Source organism: Bombyx mori, chromosome 13 (assembly GCF_030269925.1).
Source record: "Bombyx mori chromosome 13, ASM3026992v2".
NCBI lineage: Eukaryota > Metazoa > Arthropoda > Insecta > Lepidoptera > Bombycidae > Bombyx > Bombyx mori.
In genome coordinates this window covers 4,783,978-4,793,091 of record NC_085119.1, presented here as the reverse complement: position 1 = coordinate 4,793,091, position 9,114 = coordinate 4,783,978, and positions in this window count along the sequence as shown.

Below are 9,114 nucleotides of genomic sequence, written 5' to 3'. Positions count from 1 at the left end.
ATTGTTTCGATAGGGAAAATTGATTGCAGGTTTGGCAGACGGGATTTTTTTTTTTGGATTTGACCCTAATGGTTCTTTAGATATACTTTTATTGATAATTTCGTTTTAAATACATACATTTACAATTATCGAACTATTTGGGTTTCTTATCTTCTTATCTCTCTTCTTAAGCTGAGTTAGAGAGAGAGAGCATAGTCTTTACGATCGTCGTAATTGAACGCGTCAAACAGCTTCCCAGTTTCAGTTGATTGCTTTAAAATTCCCAATAAAAAGTTCATTGCTCCTTAATACGGATAAAGTATTTCAGTATGCCATTAAGGAAATGTAATACTAGAATTCTGATGCAATAATGACTTCCATATTAAGGGCTGTTATCATAAAATAATTAACACTTTGATCGTATGTTTCAAAATGTACAGAAGTGGTCAGATTGTTTTATCTATGGGCTGCAGTAATCACGTAGCTAATTAATTATCAAAAGATTGATCTTCGCCTGCCCGTTAAAAAAACCTCTAAATATTTAAGTACTTCTTGTGATGTTGCTTAAAATAATCAGAAACATAAGCTAGTTTCTGGAGTGTTTAAGTTTACTGGTGGTAGGACCTCTTGTGAGTCCGCACGGGTAGGTACCACCACCCCGCCTATTTCTGCCGTGAAGCAGTAATGCGTTTCGGTTTGAAGGGTGGGGTAGCCGTTGTAACTATACTGAGACCTTAGAACTTATATCTCAAGGTGGGTGGCGCATTTACATTGTAGATGTCTATGGGCTCCAGTAACCACTTAACACCGGGTGGGCTGTGAGCTCGTCCACCCATCTAAGCAATAAAAAAAAAAAGTAAGTTAAATATTACCAAAAATTCGTAGCCAAGGGATTTTCGTCAAAAAAGATTTCTCTTTTACTGGGAAATGTGGTATTTTGTTGAAATTTAAGCCGAAACAAGGCGGCTCACTCAACTCGTATTACTGCTGTTCAAAAATACTCGTATGCTGTAAAAAGTCGAGCACTTTTTCCCTGAACTAAACACCGGATTTAAGATTGCGTAAAACGAATCGTTGTAAATAATATTTGAATTTTTATCAAAGTAACATTAACCAATAACCATTTCAAAAGCATTATTTTACTTCACTAGACGGGTGGAAATCGAAGCCTCAATGTCAGACATGGCATAGAATTATAGATTGTAGCGCATAATATTCCAATTCCACTCTTCAAACTTGAAAACACGATTGCTTCAGGAAGATATAAACAGAAAGGTTTTACTACTAGTAGGACGTAGCCTGCATTGATGGACACCATTTTGTCTATTTCTGGAAGAAGACTTCACGCCAGACATATCTGATGTATCCACAGGAAGCCCGGTTTCCTTCAAACTAAAAAAGTTACACCACAGAATCGAAACTTAGAAAAAATATAATGACACACACAAACAGCCACACAGAAAATTAATCCAGTAACCGTACTCCTCGAACTCGGCAAAGACTTCGACGTGCAACCTAACCTAAATATCAGCTCGCTGAGTTTCTCGCCGGACCTTCTCAGCGGGTCGCGATTCCGATCCAGGAGTAGGTTCATTCGCGAAGCAGCTACTCTTGAGTTGTTAGGTCTGCCTTGGAGGCGCTCGTATAGTTGTTAGCAAATTCCACCCCTCCTAGCTGAGCCCTTGCTCGCCCACCTACCCTGGATAAACTAGAAAGGCGTCCGGCCACTTCATTCATTAAAAAAAAAGAGAATTTATCCTATCATCAGTGATTGTCCAAGTTTAGAAATTGCGCGTGTTTGATTTATCTAAATTACAAATCTGAACGAATCGCCGAGAGAACACTAAATGTGAAATCATTAAGCTAATTGCTGTGACGGACGCTTTTTTTTTACCTTCATCGCTCCCGAAGTCAACGTACTGAAGGAAACTTAGCTAATTTATTCTGGTGTTTTTGTCCATTCTCCGTAAGAGCCACGATCCATCTTCATTTGTGAAAAAGAGGCGTCCACGTTCAGAGTGACAGCCTTAATGAACGGGGAAATTGCTAAGCGCTGATTTGAAACTGAAAAGAAATTGTGCGGATAAAATTTAATCACGCTTTGCGGGTCGTAGATCCGAACAATGGCTTCCAGTAATAAAGCGTCAGAAGGCACGGGATTCTAATATCGCCTTCAGAATTATTGAACGCGATACCGCTATACTTAATAACGGTGTCGTATTTTTTTTTGTACTGTCGTAGAAGTTAGAAAACTTACGTTATCTAATTTTTTTTTATTGCTTGAATGGGTGTATGAGCTCACAGCCCACCTGGTGCTAAATGGTTACTGGAGCCCATAGACATCTACAACGCAAATGCGCCACCCACCTTGAGATATAAGTTTCTAAGATCTCAGTATAGTTACAACGGCTGCCCTACCCTTCAGACCGAATCGCATTACTGCTTCACGGCAGAAATAGGCAGGGCGGCGGTTCCTACCCGCGCGGGCTCACAAGAGGTCCTACCACCAGTACAATTATTTAATTACTAATTACTTACTTACTGACCCATGTCTAATACTTATTTCCTTTATAAACAATCCATGACCCACTTGATTTTATTTGCTACCATCACCCTTGCGTGCTAGGTTTTAAGGCTCTTTTAAAGAAGGAAAATACTGTTCTTGGCAAACATACATGCGAGTTTATTTGGATTTCGAAGAACGGAAATCGGATTTCTTGCCTGAAAATTGGCACACACCTTCAATTTAATGCTTGAAGACTTCCGTTCAAAAATAGTAAAAGAGGTGCGTCCCAAATTTCAACTTCAAGATCGTATAATAGACTTAAATTATATCGCCGTAAGTATTAAAATGTTCTGTCAGTACCACTCCTGTAAAAGGTACATATTTTGATACGTTAAAAAAATTTAAACTTTATAATAATAATGCCGTAGTATAAAATTTGTCCGAATTATTAATTTTTTAATTTAAAACATTAGTATCATTTTAATTTTAAAATTAACTTTAGTGAGACCATTTTTGGGTAATTTTCGTGAGACGAGTTAGTAATTGCTAAATTTTAGAACTCGAAAGTTCGATGCACTTATAAAAATCTTAACGATATTAGGAAAGTTTGAAATTTATATACTCTTTAGCTGTCATTTAAATTTAATTATTTTTTGCAATTCATTGCACAAAAACAACGAAACTGTCTCAGAGATATTATTATAATTAATTATAATGTAATCTAATCAAAGGTTTAAAGGTCTTCTCACATTATCGTCATACATAAGTTTAATTCTACATCAAAAATATTTGACCTAATTCATTCTCTATGAAAAAAAAAACTTTAGTTTCCTTCAATGCCAATAACTATACTTTTGAGACCTTAGAACTTATATCTCAAGATGGGTGGCGTATTTACGTTGTAGATATCAATGGGCTCCAGTAACCACTTAACACCAGGCGGGCTGTGAGCTCGTCCACCCATTTAAGAAAAAAATGCCTTCAAAATATATCTGATTCCAGTGTTTTGTTTAACAATGTAATCTAGACAAAATTAGGTTGCACTTGTCTAACTGGGGAGATATTTAATTAATTACACTGCTGTAATACATTCACTGACGCGAACGATGTTGATCCTCGACAGGACGAGCTTAGCATGATTTAATGGATTTAATATCATCATCATCATCATAAGCCCATAGATGTCCACTGTTGACCAGTCTTGTCCACAGAACCGCTTGCAACTTACTTTAGTGTATGTAACATTCATTTCAGAGATCCAGAGTGATTAAGACTCGATTAATCTGTTCTAGAATTTCGAATTCACTAATGGCCGATGCACGTGATCGATTCGAGATTTTCTAGTATGATACTGCAAGACTTGATTTTAATTGGAAAGCTCTTGGACACATGCCAGATTCTGGTTTTAGATTTATCTGATTAAAATAAAAAAACTGAGTAGAAAATATACGTGTGCAAAGCACCAACCAAAACATGATAAATATGGCTATTCCACAAAAAAAATATGCAAAGGAGTTCGGTTTTGTATTTTTTTTATTTATTGCTTAGTTGGGTGGACGAGCTCGCAGCCCACCTCGTGTTAAGTGGTTACTGGAACCCATAGACATCTACAACGTAAATGCCGACGCCCTCCTTGAGATATAAGGTCTCAGTATAGTTACAATGGCTGCCCCACCCTTCAAATCGAACACATTACTGCTTCACCGCAGAAATAGGCAGGCATCTACGAGTGCAGACTCACAAGAGGTCCTTCCACCAGTAAAAAATACAAGCAATACAAACAGAAGTTTTTAATAAAAAAGAAACTGGACTTCAAAAAATAGATTTTCGATATAGACATGGACATCTCTACGTGAATACCGCCACCAATTTTCAGACTTGAGTCGTAAGTTTACGTGTCAATAGTATTACAGAAATTTTAATTCTTGCCGGTTTGGTTTTTATTTAAGGATTAACGATTTAACGATATTCTTCTGTCATAGTGGAAGTCATTAGTAAGCACGAGTTAAGAAATTGTCATTGGAAAAATTTGTACCTGTCTGTAAGATTTTATGCAGGTATTCCTAGTCATGCCTGATGCCAACACACCAGGCCTCTTATCGTTTCTCCCGAAACGACGTCCTTGGGGATCATCCTTGGGATCGAATTGTCAGGACGGGTACTGGCGACGGCGAACCTTCGGCGCGTACTGTGTGGTACCATGGGTTCCGTGGAGTCTGAGTGGTGGGGCTCGATGGGGTTTAGTCGGTAGTCTGTTTTGCGGGTTAGCTATTGCCTGGCTGACGCCGTGCAGCGCCTCCCGCGCCTTTCTCAAGGCATAGTCTCTCAGCAGGAATTGGAAGAAGAGGAGAATCTCGGTCTTCCTCTTCCCCCTCTTCTTTTCTGGTCGCGCCGGAGTCCGACATAACCCGGTCTTTTACCCCCCTCGACCGGGTATCCGTAAATGGATTCCCCAGCGTTAAAAAAAAAGCCTTTTATCGTTTTGGCCACTATAATTTAAAAACTATTAAGACAACTATTGTGATCACTAAAAGAGTAAATGAAAAGTATTTTTTAAATATTGCATAAATTTAAAACGTATAATAATTAAGTTACAAACACTTTAGGAGTTCAATTCTTGCTAGGTACATTTATTAAAAAGTTATTTAATGAACATAATGTGTATGTGTTCAGAGCGCCTTCGAAGATAAAGGATTAATTAACATCGTGTAGAAACAAAACGCAAAACTGTAAAGTACTTACTTGGTGGTGGTAAGATCGCAAAGGCTGTTTTTGCCACAGAGCTGTATTGATTTCCAGTTTTTAGGATAGGAGAACTGTTATTCAATATAATTGAGGCTTCGACCTCACGTCTCGAGGTGGGTGGCAGCGAGATCAAAATATATTTGACAAATAGTTTCCCATCCGTATAGTTAACCTTATAGTAACTAAGCCGTAAGGATACCAGGGATGCGGTTGTCCCGTTTGGATATAATAACATTTACAATTCAAATAGCCGATCACTGTAGGAGCTGTAGGACCGTTTCGCTACAAATAGGCAGTGTTGTGTTGTGTTTACGTTCTGTTGTCAACGTTTTAGAAGAAAGGTTTCTTTCGAAAATGGTTTTCTCTACAGTCCGGTCACTGGTCGAAATTCGACTATAAAAACTGGTACTTTCTGGTACTGGTAAGTAGATTCACTTATTATGTTGCATTTTTGCTTTAAATTATTGAAATTATAAATATAAAAGTAATAGTTTAAAAATATTATTCTTTTGTATTGAAAATACTAAACTACGTCATTAGAATGAAAGAAAATCATTTAAAAAGAAGAGAAGAAAATTTTACTCAAGTGTCTGCTAAGTCTTTGCCTATTTACATATACACAGATTTGATTCTTTGGTTTTTCGAGTGTTCAAATCAAGAGAATGCTTCTGGGATGGCGGAATAGAAAAGTATCTGGGATTGGGAGACGTTGCTTGGCTTATTCATGTCAAGAGATAAGATCTTGTAGGAGTTCAAACCGTGGGGATACAATCTAACAATTTCCTAAATGTACCTAAAGCATTGTTAGGAGCGTCTTCGTCCACTATAATGGATAACGTGTAGCAAATATCTTACACACTTAATTAGTATTAGTATTGCGTAATCTGAGTCCATATGCCAATGCCATATGCATTGTCGTGCCAAATCCTGTAGCAATGCAAACCTGTATTTCGGATTGAAGAATAGCCGTTGTTTATTACAATTGAAAACTCGGTTTTATCTTAGTGACATTAAAGTCGTAGTGCCTATAAATAACGGATACAATAATAATCGTTATATGTTTGGTATCAAATTATTATTAAGGCTGTGCTTAGTGTGAAACCAAATCTCAAATAATAACTAATAAATAATGAAAGGGCGAGGTGACATAAAAACTTGTTTTAATTATTTTATTTATGTAATTCAAAGATATTTAAGCCAGTCATTTTTCGTTTTGGCTATGAGAAAATATTTTGATGTTTTTTATGAATATACTATTATCAATAATAAAATCACGTACAATTGTGTACATTAAACATAGTTAGACTTGCCATTTATATGGTACACACGTCGAAGATGCTATGACAAAAACCTTCACTAACGCGTTTATAGAAATTAGTGAACTCAATTGGATTAACACTACGCGTGCTTACAGAACACAAACAAGCTAACAAAGCCAGATTATTATGATAAGAAGTTTTACTAATATTTTCTAAAAAATATATTTTTTTTATTATAATATTAGCAGTTTTGAATTATAATAATAGTTTGACATTCGCCATAAACTATTTTATGTAAATGTTAAGACAACATGTTTTCTGTCCGTCTGATTTTCAGCGTCCTTAACTTTAGAATAATAATTTTAAAGATTGATCTGTATTATTTCTGATAATGTGATCACAATCATGATATGTAAGGCTTGTGTTTGTATTGAAACTTCACGAAAAGTAGTAAAGATATTACAGGAAAGGACAAAAAATGACAGTTCAGCTAATTTTTTTATGTACTAGCACCAATTTTTTTTATTTATTTTTTTCCGTTTTGGCGGACGCGTATACGGCCCACCTAATGGTGGGCGGTTACCGTCGCTCAAGGATGCAATGCCAAGCAGACTCAAGCCGCAGCCTACTGTTTAAAACGTTGCGGTTTATAAATTAGGTTTTATTCATCTTTTTTGAGAGCCACATGGTTCGGGGACTTGTACCTTGGATCATTAAACTAGACTCTTGTTATTTTCAGAACCTCTTTCCTTAGATATTATGAGTACTGTCACCTTTTTTATGCTCCTATTTCTGTTCTCTGCCCATTTTAGAATTGTATTAAATCATCGTGGTTATTAAATCACCACATTTTATCTGTCAAGTGCTAGATGAATCGCCACGGGGATGTCGGCGGAACAATATCCACTTCCCAGAGTTGGATTTGATTCGAAAGGGTCCCGCTGTATCTCACGTTCACTGCCTGCCTTAAAATCTTAGATACTACAATACCCGATATTTTATTTTAAACAAGTTATACACTGCGATTCTAGCAGATGTTACGTCTTTCGTCGCTAATCCATAGGCCCAATAACTAACAACGGTTCAATTTGACTGTGTCTAATAAAATATTACATCGATTAGAATGGAAAAAGTAATTGTGGAATAAGAATTCGGAACAAGGCTGGGAGCAAATAATAAAATTGTCAGACGTGACTTGAAGCTCACAGCTGTCGAAAGGAACATAAACACCTACCGATGTTAGGGTGAAATGTGAGAGAAAAATACTGAGGAAGGTATAAGTAGGGCTGTCAAGTTGATTTCTTTTTTAACATTTTGCCTCATCCTGTATTTTATGAATTAGTCGAGCAAATAAAATGTTTTTATTAAGGCATTATTCTTTATATAAGTGACTTGGACGATGTTGATCAAAATATATACATACATACGTAGCACAAAACTGACTTATATTTTCTATATCGAAAGAAGAAGAAGTGATTTTTCTATAAGCTGCAAATGTTAAGAAAAATAAAAGTAGAAATATCTTATCTAAAATAGTACTACATAATTATATGGTATGATACTATACTACTACGCTCGAAGTTTATATGGAAAGATTGACTACAAACTACCACTGATTTATTGGTTCAAGTTAAAATTTCCGAATTGTAAACGTAGTATGCAGTAGGTACATTCATTCCGCAGATTGTAAGTTTTACAGACTCTTTACATTGAAAATCTACGAAAGTCTATTTTTTAGTTCAGGAGGAAATTGCCGTAATTTCCCCTGCGTTAGGAGCCATGAACCCGACCTCATACTGGCTGTCGAAAAATAGCCCACGTCCGAGCCTTGGATGAGACAGAACTCACCCGGGGAAAACGTGAGCAAGGTGACACGTTTCGCATGTAAAGGCGAAGATGGAACAATTAGTTGAGAAATAAATAGATCTGAGCCTGGCTGAGAATACAGTACTGTTTTTTTTTTATTGCTTAGATGGGTGGACTAGCTCACAGCCCACCTGGTGTTAAGTGGTTCCTAGAACTCATAGACATCTACAACGTAAATGCGCCACCCATCTTGAGATTTAAGTTCCAAAATCTCAGTATAGTTACAACGGCTGCCCAGCCCTTCAAACCGAAACGCATTACTGCTTCACGGCAGAAATAGGCAGGGCGGTGGTACCTACCCACCCGCGCGGACTCACATGAGGTCCTACCACCAGTAAATAATACCAGTAAACTGATGAAATGTAAATAGTTTTTGGCAACCATGGCACGAAGAGTGAGAATTGCTATCATATTTCCGGCGTCGCATCGGCGAGTGCCTCTCAACAGTAAGAACTTGGAACCCGATGTTTGATCGGTTATTTTCGTGTATTGGAATTTATATTACTTCCCAAATAAATAAATGGTTCTTATTTATTTTCGACTAGCATAGTATTGTACTAGCTAAGCTGAGATGTACAGAATGACGCTAATTGCACTATCTGATTTTACGTTAACATGTTTTTCTGATTGAGTAAAGTTTAGTTTTTAACTGAATTTCGAAAGTATTGTAAATTGTTTGTATATTAAATGAAGCCGTCAGAGCAAAAGAGGCCTAGTCCAAACATTTTCATATTCGTGCTTATAGCTAGCAATTTATTT